General features: G+C 42.1%; 1 protein-coding gene across 11 annotated transcripts in view; it reads right to left on the reverse strand.

Annotated features, from left to right (window-relative positions):
* The window catches only part of CADPS2 (calcium dependent secretion activator 2), a 616,089-nt gene that overhangs the window by 577,391 nt on the left and 25,931 nt on the right, over positions 1-12,767 (reverse strand). The gene's annotated exons all lie outside the window — the stretch shown is intronic.

Below are 12,767 nucleotides of genomic sequence, written 5' to 3' on the forward strand. Positions count from 1 at the left end.
GCCGTGCTCTCAAAGTATGGGAGCACGGCCCGCAAAATGCAAAAGAACGGACATGTTCCATAATTTTCTGAACATTTCTACGGTACGGACACCCATCCGTAGCGCTACGGACAGGTGTCCGCGTTCAATGAAAGTGAATAGGTCCATTTAACCCTGTAGAGAAGAACTGATGTACTCTTGCAGTTCCGTTGCAATCTACCTATGGGGTGGCAGGGCTCCTCTTTTCAATATGGGGGCCATACACTTTCTATTCCTCACCATTCTAGATGCTCCCCCAGCAGCCCAAGGTACAGTTTTTGTGTGCTTTCTGCCGGGTATACTGAAGCATGAGCCCAGCTAGTGTGGCTTCCGGCATGCATTCTCGGGGTGGGAGCGTGGAATCTACTGCACACCATTGAGACCACCACTACACCACCAGTCCAGGAAGGAGAGTCACAGCTGCAGTGAGTATGAAAAGTACCCCTCCTTACCTGGTAGTCTAGGCCAAGGAAGCAGTGGAGGAACTTCCCCCATCAGGAGGCCAGGAAAGTATACGAGCGCCAGTCTCTGCAAGGGCGGCTCCACAAGAAGGATTTATGCCCACGTTTGCAGGTAAGTAGCTACATCGACTTACCTGCAAACGCCGATCCTGCTGCAGAATCAAATGTAGCCTCTGGTGCCGATGTGCCCTCGCTCGTCCGACACGATGCAGGACCTGGGGCAGGAAGTGACGTCACAGCGTGATCTCTCGAGAACACGCTGTGTGTCTATGCACTGCCAGAAGCTGGGTGGTAACGAAGAGAAGTGGATGATGCTGATTCGTCAACATCATACACTTCTATTCACAGCGCCCAGCTAGTAAAAGAAGTAAAAACGCCCAGATGTACATACACAATACACGCCCACTTGGACATAACTTTAAACACGTCCAGTTGTACTTAAGAAAGGCTCATTTGCATAAATATAAAAATGGTCATAACTTGGCCAAAAATGCTCGTTTTAAAAATAAATAAAACGTTACTCTGATCTACATTGCAGCGCCGATCTGCTGCGATAGGAGATAGGGGTTGCAAAATCTGGTGACAGAGCCTCTTTAAAGCAATTTTTTGCTGTTTATAATATCCACAAATCGTAGGGAATTTTGCATAGACATTGAAGAAAGCCTAGTGTTGGCTGCTCCTTTCTTTCTGTGTCCCGTAACAGGTTGTGGTAGCACACTCACTACTACAAGCACTGTTCAATAATATGTGCAGAAGCGCAATAGAAGCATGATATAGTGTAGGCACTTACTGTGCGCATGATCTGCCTTCATAAAGGTCCCTTGTACTAGGCAGCAGTATTCTCTGCACTCATGTGACAGCAAGTCGGCTATATGCCCACTAGAATTGAATGAACAGGCGACTGCTGGGTAGCCTCCAATCGGAAGAAAAACAGTGGACAGTTTTGTGCTTTTGGAAAGTTGTAGAATTTAGTATGCTTATCTGTATGTTCTTTTTTGTTTGTTGTTTTCCCCATCTCAAATCATAATACAATAACATAGTATTTGTGTCCATTAGTATGTCAATTTGTACAGCAGTTCTATTTACAAAGTGTGTTTCCCTCCCCAAAAGTTAACAGAGCTTAAAAGTAGACTACGCAGTCAGGTGAAAGTGAATCATGCCAGATTCTCATACAGACGTCAAGTACACCACTCCTTAAAACTCATCCATATATGTACTTTATTATACTGCAAACGGGGTGGACTGTCAGCGTTCTGGGTCCCAGGGTGATCATTTGCTCCAGCCCACCTTCCAAGATACTGGCTTTTATTTTTCGGTTAACATAGGCATACGAGGGTTTGTTTTTTTTTTTTTTTTTTGGAAGCATTTTAGTTTTTAATGTCACCATACAAAAAATAATATTTTGTTTATTTGTTGGGAGGTGTGTAAAAAAAAACAAAAAATGGCAATTCCTCCATTGCTTTTTGGGTTTCCGGTTTATGGCATTCACCGTGAGATAAAAATTACATGTTAACTTTATATTGCAGGTCAATACAATTACTTGTATTGATATGTATATAGTATTTTCGTGTTTTACTACTTTTACAAAATAAAAATTTGTTAAAAAAAAAAAAATTACATTATTTGTTTTATGTTGCCATATTCTAAGACCAATAACTTTTATATTTTTTCCATCGATGGAGCGGTGAGGGGGGCTTGTTTTTTTGCAGATATTATTGGTACCATACATGCAACTTTTTGATCGCTTCCCAAGCCTCCTAAAAAAAAAATTTGAACAAAAACTGAAGTGACCAAAAAACAGCAATTATGGCACTAGAATTTTTTTTTCCCTACAGCGTTCACCCTGCAGGTGATATTTTAACCCATTAACGACATCCAACGTAATAGTACGTCGTTGTCGTTAAGGACTTAAAGCAACACAACGTACTGATACGCTGTGTTGCAGATGCGGGCTCAGAAGTCCGCACCATCGCCAACGGGTGTCAGGTGTATATTACACCCGACGCCCTGCTGCATGGCCAGGATCGGCGCTTGCCTCTGATCCGGCCGATTAACCCCTTAGATGCAGCGCGCAAAAGCGAGCACTGCATCTATGGCGTTTCCTATCATATACGAAACCCTGCAATACAAATCGCTGGGTTCCAATGGCTGTTCTGGCAGAACGGAGGCCTAACAATGGCCTCAGGTCTGCCAGTTACGGGAGCATGCTGGTCCTGCCCGGAGGCAGGGCCTAAAACACTTCCGACTGCAAAAGAAAGATGAAAGCTGACACCGTACTGTAATGGCAGGGAATGGAGAAGGCTCCGATCCCTGCCATTAACCCCTTAGATGCCGCTATCAAAAGCGTTTGCGGAATCTGAGTGGTTTTTAGCGATCGGCGTTGGCACGATGTGATAGTCAAGCGGCCGATCGTTACTATGACAACCGGAGGCCTAACAATGGCTTCCTTGCCTGCCACGTACAATAGCCTATTAGGCTCCACCCAAAGAAGGGACCAAATAGGTTTGCTGTCAGTGAATGACTGACAGCTCTAATGCATTGCACTACGTGGGTAGTGCAATGCATTAGAGTAAAGATCAGATGCGCAGGCCCTCAAGTCCCGTAGTGGGACAAACAAGTTGAATAAAAGTGTAAAAATTAAAGTTTCAAGTTAATAAGAACAAACACTGCATTTTTTCCTATAATAAGTCTTTTATTATAGGAAAAAAATGATGTTAAAAAAAAGGTACACAAATTTGGTATCGCCGTGTCCGTAATTACCCAAATTATAAAACTATAATGTTATTCTTCCCACACTGTGAACAGCGCAAAAAAACAATTGATAAAAAACAAATGTCAGAACCTCTATTTTTTTTTATCATCACCCCTTCCAAAACATGGAATAAAAAGTAATCAAAAAGTTGCATGTACCCCAAAACGGTACCAGTAAAAACTACAACCAGTCCCGCAAAAAACAAGCCCTTACATAGCTTTTTTTGACTGAAAAATAAAAAAGTAACGGCTCTCAGAATATGGCGACACAAAAAAATAAGTGATTTTATTGCGCAAACGCTGCAAAACTTAAAAACACTATAAACATTTGGCATTGCCGTAATCGTATCGACCCGCAGAATAAAGTAAAAGTGTCATTTATAGCGGACAGTGAACGACGTAAAAAATAATAAAAGAAGAATAAAAAAACATGGTCAGAACTGCTGATTTTTGGTCACCTTGCTTGCCCAAAATAAAAATTAAAAAAAAAAAAAAAAAAAAAAAATCGCATGTACCTCAAAATGATACCAATGAAAACTACAGATTGTCCTGCAACAAAAAAGCCCTCACACAAATCCGGTGGAGAAAAAATAAAAGTTCTGGCTCTCAGAATATGGCCACACAAAAAGGTGCAGTGTTCCAAAGGCGGATAAGATTTGGCAGTATTTATCAGTGCGACACCGGGCACAAATCTATGAATTATTTATTTTACCCCATTATTATACCCGGATGTTCCCCTCACAGTTTACATATGCCCCCACATTATAAACTGAAATATCAGCAAAACCCCAAACAGAACAACTACCAAGCAAAATCTGCACTCCGAAAGCCAAATAGCTCTCCCTCCCTTCTGAACCCTACAGCGTACCCAAACAGCAGTTTACGTCCACATATATGGCATCGCCATACCCGGGAGAACCCACTTAAAATTTCATGAGGCATTTGTCTTCAGTGGCACAAACTGGGGACATCATATTGTGCACTAAAATGGCATATCAGCGGAAAATTGCACATTTTCACTTTGCCCCATCTGCTGCCCATTAATTTCTCATGACAATCACCTGTGGGGTCAAAATGCTCACTACACACCTTAAAATGCCTTAAGTGTTGTAGTTTCCAAAATAGGGGGTCACTACTTGGGGGTTTGTTTTACTATTTGACCTCAGAGCCCTGCAATTCTGGGCCAATAATGTGAAAATCACCAAAATAGACCTCAAATGCGCATGGTGCTCTTCACTTCTAAGCCCTGTCATGTGTCCAGGCAAATGATAAATGGCTTGAGGGGTGTAGTTTCTAAAATGGGGTCACTTCTTGGCAGCTACCACTGTACTCTGTACCTTAGGATTTTACAAATTTCAATATGGCACCCAAAAACCAAGCCCGCAAAATCTGCATGCCTAATAGCGCTCCTGCCTTTCGGAGACCTGCCATGTGTAAAAATCGCAGTTTATGACCCCATATGGGGTATTGCCGTAATAGGGAGAAATTGCTTTTCAAATGTTGGGGTCCTTTTTCTCTTTTACTCCTTGTAAAAATTGAAAATTTCCACATTTTATCAGAAGAAATGAAAAAAAAATTCTATTAAATTCAGCAAAAAAACTATAGAGGGGTATAGTGAGAATTTTGACCACACAAACTACTTCAGGGGTGTCTTTTCCCAAATGGGGTCACTTTTGGGTGGTTCCTACTGATTTGGTCCATCAGGGGCTTTGCAAATGCAGCATGTCACCCGAAAACCATTCCAGCTAAATTTGAGCTCCAAAAGCCAAATGGTGCTCCTTCCCTTCTGAGCTCTGCCGTGTGTCCAAACAGCAGTTTATGACCACATATGGGGTATTGCCGTCATCGGGAGAAATTGCTTTTCAAATGTTAGGGGGCTTTTTCTCCTTTATGCCTTGTAAATATTGAATATGTCTACATTTTATTGGAAGAAATGTAGAGGGTAATTTTTACATCCTAATTCCACTAAATTCAGCAAAAAAACCTGCTGGGTTAAAATGCTCACAATATCCCTTGATAAATTCCTTGAGGGGTGTAGATTGCCAAATGATGTATTTTTGGGCGGGTTTCCAATGTTTTGGCACCACAAGACCTCTTCAAAGCTGACATGGTGCCTAAAATATATTCTAATACAATGGAGGCCCCATGTGGGATATTTCTAAAAACTGCAGAATCTGGGCAATAAGTATACATTTCCGTTTCTCCAGTAAAACCTTCTGTGTTACAGAAAAAAAAAATGAATAAAAACAGATTTTCTGAAGAAAAAAAAAATACAAATTGTAAATTTCACCTCCACTTTGCTTTAATTCCTGTGAAACAACAAATGGGTTAAGAAACTTTCTAAATACAGTTCCGAATAACCTTGAGGGGTGCAGTTTTTAAAATGGGGTGTTATATAGGGGGTTTCTAATATAAAAGGCCCTCAACACCACTTCAGACCTGAACTGGTCCCTGATAAAATAGTCTTTAGAAATTTTCTAGAAAATGCCAGAAATTGCTGCTAAAGTTCAAAAAACATTGGCAACATAAAGTAAACATATGGGGAATGTTAACTAGTAACTATTTTGTGTGGTATTACTATGTGTTTTACAAGTAGATACATTTAAAAAAATTCTAAGTTTTGCAAATGTTCTCAAAATTTTGGTATTTTTCACAAACACTGAATGTATCGACCAAATTTTACCACCAACTTAAAGTACAATGTGTCACGAGAAAACAGACACAGAATCGCTTGAAAAAACAAAAGCATTCCAAAGTTATTATCACAAAGTGACACGTCAGATTTGAAACAAAATGGCCTGGTCCATTAGGTGAAAACATGCTGTGTCCTTAAGGGGTTAATAGTTTGTATTTTTATGGAAACAGCGATAATTTTTTTTTAATGTACTTTAGTTTACACTATTTTGGGGCACATACGACTTTTTGATCCTTTTTATTCCTTTTTGGGGAGGCAAGGTGACCAAAGAAAAACAGAAATTATGGCGTTTCTTTTTTGTTTAGAACGTAATCCTGCAATAATTTGGATTGTTACAGAAACGCTCTACACCACTGTACTGTCTATAGGTACAGAATTAGTCTCTGATTAACATATTATATTTGATGGACCATATTATACAATTTTCCTGCAAGAGACCGATACTTTGTAGCAGTGATTGGGTCTATACTACCTTTTAGTGAGTATTGTATAATGTCTTCCATGTTAGGGGCTCAGAGAAAAAATTGCATAATTTGTATCCACTGATATTTAGACTTCGAACGTGTTGTTTATAAGGGCCTGTTTACATCACCGTTGCCCTTCCGTTGAGGGGTTCCGTCGGGTTAACCCCTCAACAGAAAGGCAAACGGAAACCTCAACTTCCGTTAAACTCACCATTGGAACTCAATGGTGACGGAAACCTGGCTAATGGTTTCCGTCTGTCACTGTTGTGACAGGGTTCCGTCGTTTTGACAGAATAAATAGCGCAGTCGACTGCGCTATTGATTCAGTTCGAAACAACGGAACCCTGTCACAATGGCGACAAACAGAAACCATTAGGTTTCTATCCCCATTAAGTTTATTGGTGAGGCGAACGGAAGCTGAAGTTCACGTTTGCCTTACCGCTGAGGGGTTAACCCGATGGAACCCCTCAGCGGAAACTAACGCTGATGTGAACAGGCCCTAAACCGCCTGGAGCACTCCAGGTTACCAAGGATGCTTTGTCATCACAGAACTGGGATTTGCTAATAGAGTGGAGGCTTGGCACCATCCGGGACGTGACGATATTCTCTACGCGGACTGGAGCGCTGCCTCTATGACGCCACCTGGTAGGAGGGACTTGGACTTTAAATATCCGGCGTGTACACAGAACGTGCGCGGCCAATGCATTAGAGTCGTGCACATGCCGTGGAGACTACTTAGCACAAAAATAGTGCTGACCGGCTAAATGGTCTTTGATTAAATATTGTGACCCCTGATGACGTATCCCACAATATAGGGGTGCTAAAACAAGAAATGATCATCAATTTTGTGGCAGGAGAGACTGTATGTCTGCAGGTGGACGTTGAGAGGACATACCCGAAGATTCTCAGCTCCCCTATCGGATCTCCTGCCTAAGCCTGTTTGTTATTGGCTATTGAGCCCGTTCATGTTTTCAATTTTAACTTAATAAAAGGAACTATTTAAATCTTTCAATTAGGTTGTGATAGTTTATATATACACATTATTTGAACGGAACGTGATATCTGGTCTGCAGAATAAAGTTAACATGTCGTTTTTATTGCATGGTAAACGTCATAAAAACGAAACCCATAAAACAATGGAGAAATTCAAGGTTTTTTTCCATTCCACCCCACAAAATATTTTTTTTCCTGTTTCCTAGTACATTATACAATACAAAAAGTGGTACCATGAAAAACTACAACTCGCCCGCAAAAATAAAGCCCTGATACGGCTTTATTGACGGAAAAACAAAAGTTATGGCTTTTGGAAAGTGGGAAGAAAACAAAAATGTTAAATCCAAAAAATGGCTGCAGCAAGAAGAGGTTAAGGCTCTGTTCACATCTGCGTTGGGGTCCAGTTCTGACGTGTCATCAGAGCGTTCGTCACCAGAGGTTTCCGTTTACTTCACCATTGATTTCAAACGGTGACAGATCCGGCACCTGTGGTTTCCTATTTTTCTCTATTGTGTACCGGACCCGTCATTTTGCTGGAAGCATTAGTGTAGTCGACTACGCTATTAGTTCCTGCAAAACGACGGGTCCGGTGCACAACAGACACACACAGAAACCACGGGCGCCGGATCCGTCACCATTGAAATCAAAGGTGATGGAAACTGAAACCTCTGGTTTCCGTCTGCGTCTGTTCAGGGTCCCGTTCTGACGGAAAGCTCCAAAGGAACGTCAGAACGGGACCCCAATGCAGATGTGAACAGAGCCTTACTCTTAGGGTAAGTTCACACGGAGTTTGACAAGTTTTTTGACGCGGAAACCGCGCCGAACACGCCAAAAACCGGATTTCAATGGGAGGAGGAGGCGTTTTTTTCCTGTGAGTGGAAAAACCGGCTCGCGGGAAAAAGAAGGGACATGCCCTATCTTCAGGCGTTTACACTTCTGAACCACCCCCCCCCCCCCATTGACATCAATGGGAGGCAGAGGAAGCGTATTTAGCTGCGTTTTATGCCCACGGCGCTCAATGGCCATGGGCGAAAAACGGCGTGCAGGCAGAGGAAAATCTGCCTCAAAATTCCAAACTGAATTTTGAGGCAGATTTTCCTCCTGCAAAAAACTCTGTGTGAACCCAGCCTTATTCATTGCAGCAGCAATATAACAAACATAAGAGATAAATTGCTACATTTTTTTTTTTATACAAAAAAGAAAAACGATATTATTTTCTACAGACCTAAATCAAATTAAATACATTCCCTTGAATACGACGACTATATTTGTGTTAGACTACCATTCTATGCATAAAATTAATACAACTTGCAAATTACTTTTCAATTAATGTGCTATGTTCAGTCAGTGAGGTTTACAGGGCAGATATAATTCTCTACTACTTGTAAACACTGAATGCTAATGTGCTGATTCAGAAGGCTTGACGGTTCTCAGAACTCAAAATGTAAAAAGAATGATGCAAACAGATTTTATAAATAGATAGAAAATATAACCAAGGCCCTGTTAACATCAGCGCCGCCCTTCCGTTGAGCGGTTCCATCAGAGGTTTCCGTCGAGTTAACCCATCAACGGAAAGGCAAACGGAGACCTTAGCTTCTGCTTGCATTACCCTTGATCTCAATGGTGACGGAAACTTTGCTAATGGTTGCCGTTTGTCACCGTTGTGAACGGGTTCCATTGTTGACGAAACAAATAGCATAGACGACTGCGTTCTTGGGAAAGGCCTCGTTCACATGTGCGTCGGGCTTCCGTTCATGGGTTACGTTAGACCTTTACGTCAGGGGAACCCATGAACGGAAAGCCAAACGGAAACTATAGCTTCCATTTGAATTTCCATTAATTTCCAAGGTAATGCTTCCAGTTTGTCTCAATTCCGTAAGGTTTCCGTTTTTTTGGTGGAATCAATAGCGTTGGGTACAGAAGTTAAACAATCCTTGAATAAAGGAGTACTCTTCACTCAGCCTGACACTTAACCCTTTCAGGACAGTCATTTTTTGCTTTTCGTTTTCCACTTCTGCCTTCCAAGAGCCATAACTTTTTTATTTTTCTGTCAATAGAGTGGTGTGAGGGCTTATTTTTTGAGAGGAATGCAGTTCCTATTGTCACCATTAAAAACGTACCATATAATGTACTGGTGTTTAAATTATTTTTTTACGGCGTTTTCATCCGCTCCATTTCAGGCCGTGTTTGTTTTTAACGGTCGATTTTGACCTGTTTTTTTCTCGTCCTTTTTAAAAACGGATGAATTTCATTTCTCAATTTTTTGCCACACACTGCCCCTGTACCTTGTACCACACAGCCCTCCTGTAGATAGCACCCCCACTTTCCTGTAGATAGCGCCACTGTAGGGGACCGTTCTAGAAGAAGTTCCTGACGTCACTGTCCATATATGGGAGCAGCACGGCCAGGAGAACGGTTCCATTTTTTGACCGCCTGGTTTACCGGACCGTCCAAAAAATAAACAACCATGTGAATAGCCCCATTTGGGGTCTATTGTTCCTACTGCGACCATGTGACGGCTGTTCAAAAAAAACGGCCGTCACACAGACTAGGATCCCGGTCGTGTGAATAGGGCCTTAGGAGCCATTTCTTATTATAAATCTTACAGCGTAACTAAATGTTCGATCAACTTTTTATTTTCAAGCGGCATGTATAATATAAATATATTTTGTAATATACTTTATTAATTAATTTGGCCTCCTTTTTATGTTATATGCGTTTTAGATGGCCACTCTGACACTTTACAACATTTTATTTCTTGTATTTCTCCTGTTCCTAACAGAAATCTGTACACCGTTTGAATCTATCGGTGTACGGACTCGGCCGCCTGTGAGTACGGGAGGGTGGTGGTGCACACCCCCATCGTGACGTCAGGAAGGTCTCTCTGCCTCTATAAACACAGTTCTCTTTAGTGCAACCGGCAGCAGCAGAGCGCAGGGAAGAGACTGATGAGCTTTGCTGCTGTCCGGTCTATAGTATGTGTGAGAGATGCTTCCCTCAATGTAGCACACGTCATTCTCTTCCCTGCGCTCTGCTGCTGCCGGTTACAGTACTATGGAAAGGGGGAAGAGGGGACAGGGAGCCGGCGCTAGACCTGCGGATGTGAGAGCTGGGAGAGGAGGTATTTATCCGAGTGCTATCAGATACTTTATAAAACCAACTTTAGATACCATTGGTAGAGTAGAGAAGCTGTGTCGCATATGGTAAATCCAAGATTTCAGATGCAAAAGGACCTTTGGTTTTCCTGATTGGCTGGCTTTTTAGGTGCATGATGGGAACTGTGGGCAGATTGAATATTGCATACAGTACTGGCAAACATCACACACAGTAAGACACGCCCCCTAGCAACTGGCCAGAATCGGGAAGTGTTAGAAAATAGATGTGGACGGTTTCACAATAAAAAAAGCTGCAAAAAAGGTGCTTTGAAGTGAAAAAAATTGCTAGGAGTAATGAAGTCACATAGAGGGATATAATAGCAGTTTACATTTATTTTTTTTTGCGAAAGTTTAGCTACGCTTTAACACTCAGAAGTCCTTACTTTCAATATACCAAAAAGAGTAAGCTTTACTTTTTGATATATAAATACCGCTTCGATTGGCAACTAGAAGGAATTTAGAACCGGAGTATTACCTTAACAGCATGTAATTTATATAAGTTTGTGTCAAAAAAGACAAAGTATAGTACGTATGATACCTTTATTGGCCAACAATAAAAATTATATATGCAAGCCTTCAGAACACACAGGCTCCTTCCTCAGGCAAGTTTACAAAATTCCTGACTAAGGAAAAAAAAGCACATTTAAAGCCTTGGCGACAAGTCACGTACTATTACGTTGCGGTCGCCAAGATCTTAATGTACAGTTATGTCGTGTTGCCTTGTGTTGCTGGTGTCGGCTCAGAAGCCAAGCCCGAACCATCTCCAGCAGTTGTCAGCTCTATATTACAGCTGACATGCTTGCTGCAGGGCCAAAACCGGAGCTAGCCTTCGATCCAGATGATTAACCCCTTAAATGCAGTGCTCAAAAGCGAGTGATGTATCTATGGGGTTTACCCAGCATGTTCGTGGTTTGAAGCCCATCAGAAGAGGCGCGTACGATCCAGTACCGGGCCATCTGTAGTGATAGTCAGCCACCGGGGCGGCCACAGGCAGGTATTATTAGGCTGGGAAGGGCAAAAAACCGTAATCCTTCCTACCCAGATAATGCTAGGCTGCGGCTGTTTTATTGTATCTGGCTGGTTATGAAAAATCAGGGCCCCATGTCATTTTCGTCAATTTATTAATAGTTTTATTTTTTTGTTAAAAAAAACTACGTGGGGGCACCCCTTCATAACCAGCCAGCTACAATGAAACAGCCGCAGCCTAGCATTACCAGGGTGGGAAGGGCCACTGTTTTTGGCCCTTCCCAGCCTAATAGTACTAGCCTGCGACCACCCCGGTGCCAAACCATCACTACAGATGGTCGGGTGCTGGATTGTACCCGGCTCTTCCCGATACCACTGGTGGCGGTGGTTACCAGTGTAATAGCGGGGGGGTTAGTGCTAACACTGAGCCCCACCTTCATAGTGGACGTCGTCAAACAGACAACTTCCATTACTAAGGTGGTAATAGTGTATTAAAAAAAACACGGAGACATAACAACATTTTTTTTTATTGAAATAAAAACTCCCCCGCACAACCCTCTTTCACCATTTTATTTAAAAAAAAGATAGTTTGGACTACGTCGTAGATTCATTGGACTACTTCAAACGGTCCAGTGGCAGCAGCAAAACAAAAAAAGTTAGTAATATGTCGCTGCTTCTTTATTCCTTGCGCCTCCTGTGAAAACCGCCATGCAGTTACACGGCGGTTCACAGTAGGAGCAAGGAACGAAGGAGCAGCGGTGCTCGCCACGGATTCTTCAAAACAGCTGCCAATCAGCTGTTTTAAAGGAACAGCGGCGAGCACCGCTGCTCTGTCGAGCACCCCCCTACACACACACACACACACACCCCCCAAACATGCAACTGCTCCACACACACATTTTATGTGAAAAAATAAAATTTAAAAAAAAAGTGCATAGAAAATTTTATTCAATAAAAACACAAAATTAACAAAAATAAATAAATAAAATTCATGGCACCTTTCCTTTAAGACTTTAGAAAGTAGGAATTAGGGCCGGTTCACATTAGCGTTCGCTTTCCGTTCAGGGGTTCCATTGGAGGTTTCCTGCGTGGAACCCCGCAACGGAATGTCAAACGGAAACCACAGCTTCCGTTTGCATCACCATTGATATCAATGGTGACGGAAACACTGCTAATGGTTTCCGATTGTCACCGTTCCGGCAGGTTTACATTTTTTTCGACGGAATCAATAGCTGGGCTTTTATGCCCAGGGGAGCAGAGTCCT

Source organism: Rhinoderma darwinii, chromosome 3, assembly GCF_050947455.1.
Source record: "Rhinoderma darwinii isolate aRhiDar2 chromosome 3, aRhiDar2.hap1, whole genome shotgun sequence".
Lineage (NCBI taxonomy): Eukaryota > Metazoa > Chordata > Amphibia > Anura > Rhinodermatidae > Rhinoderma > Rhinoderma darwinii.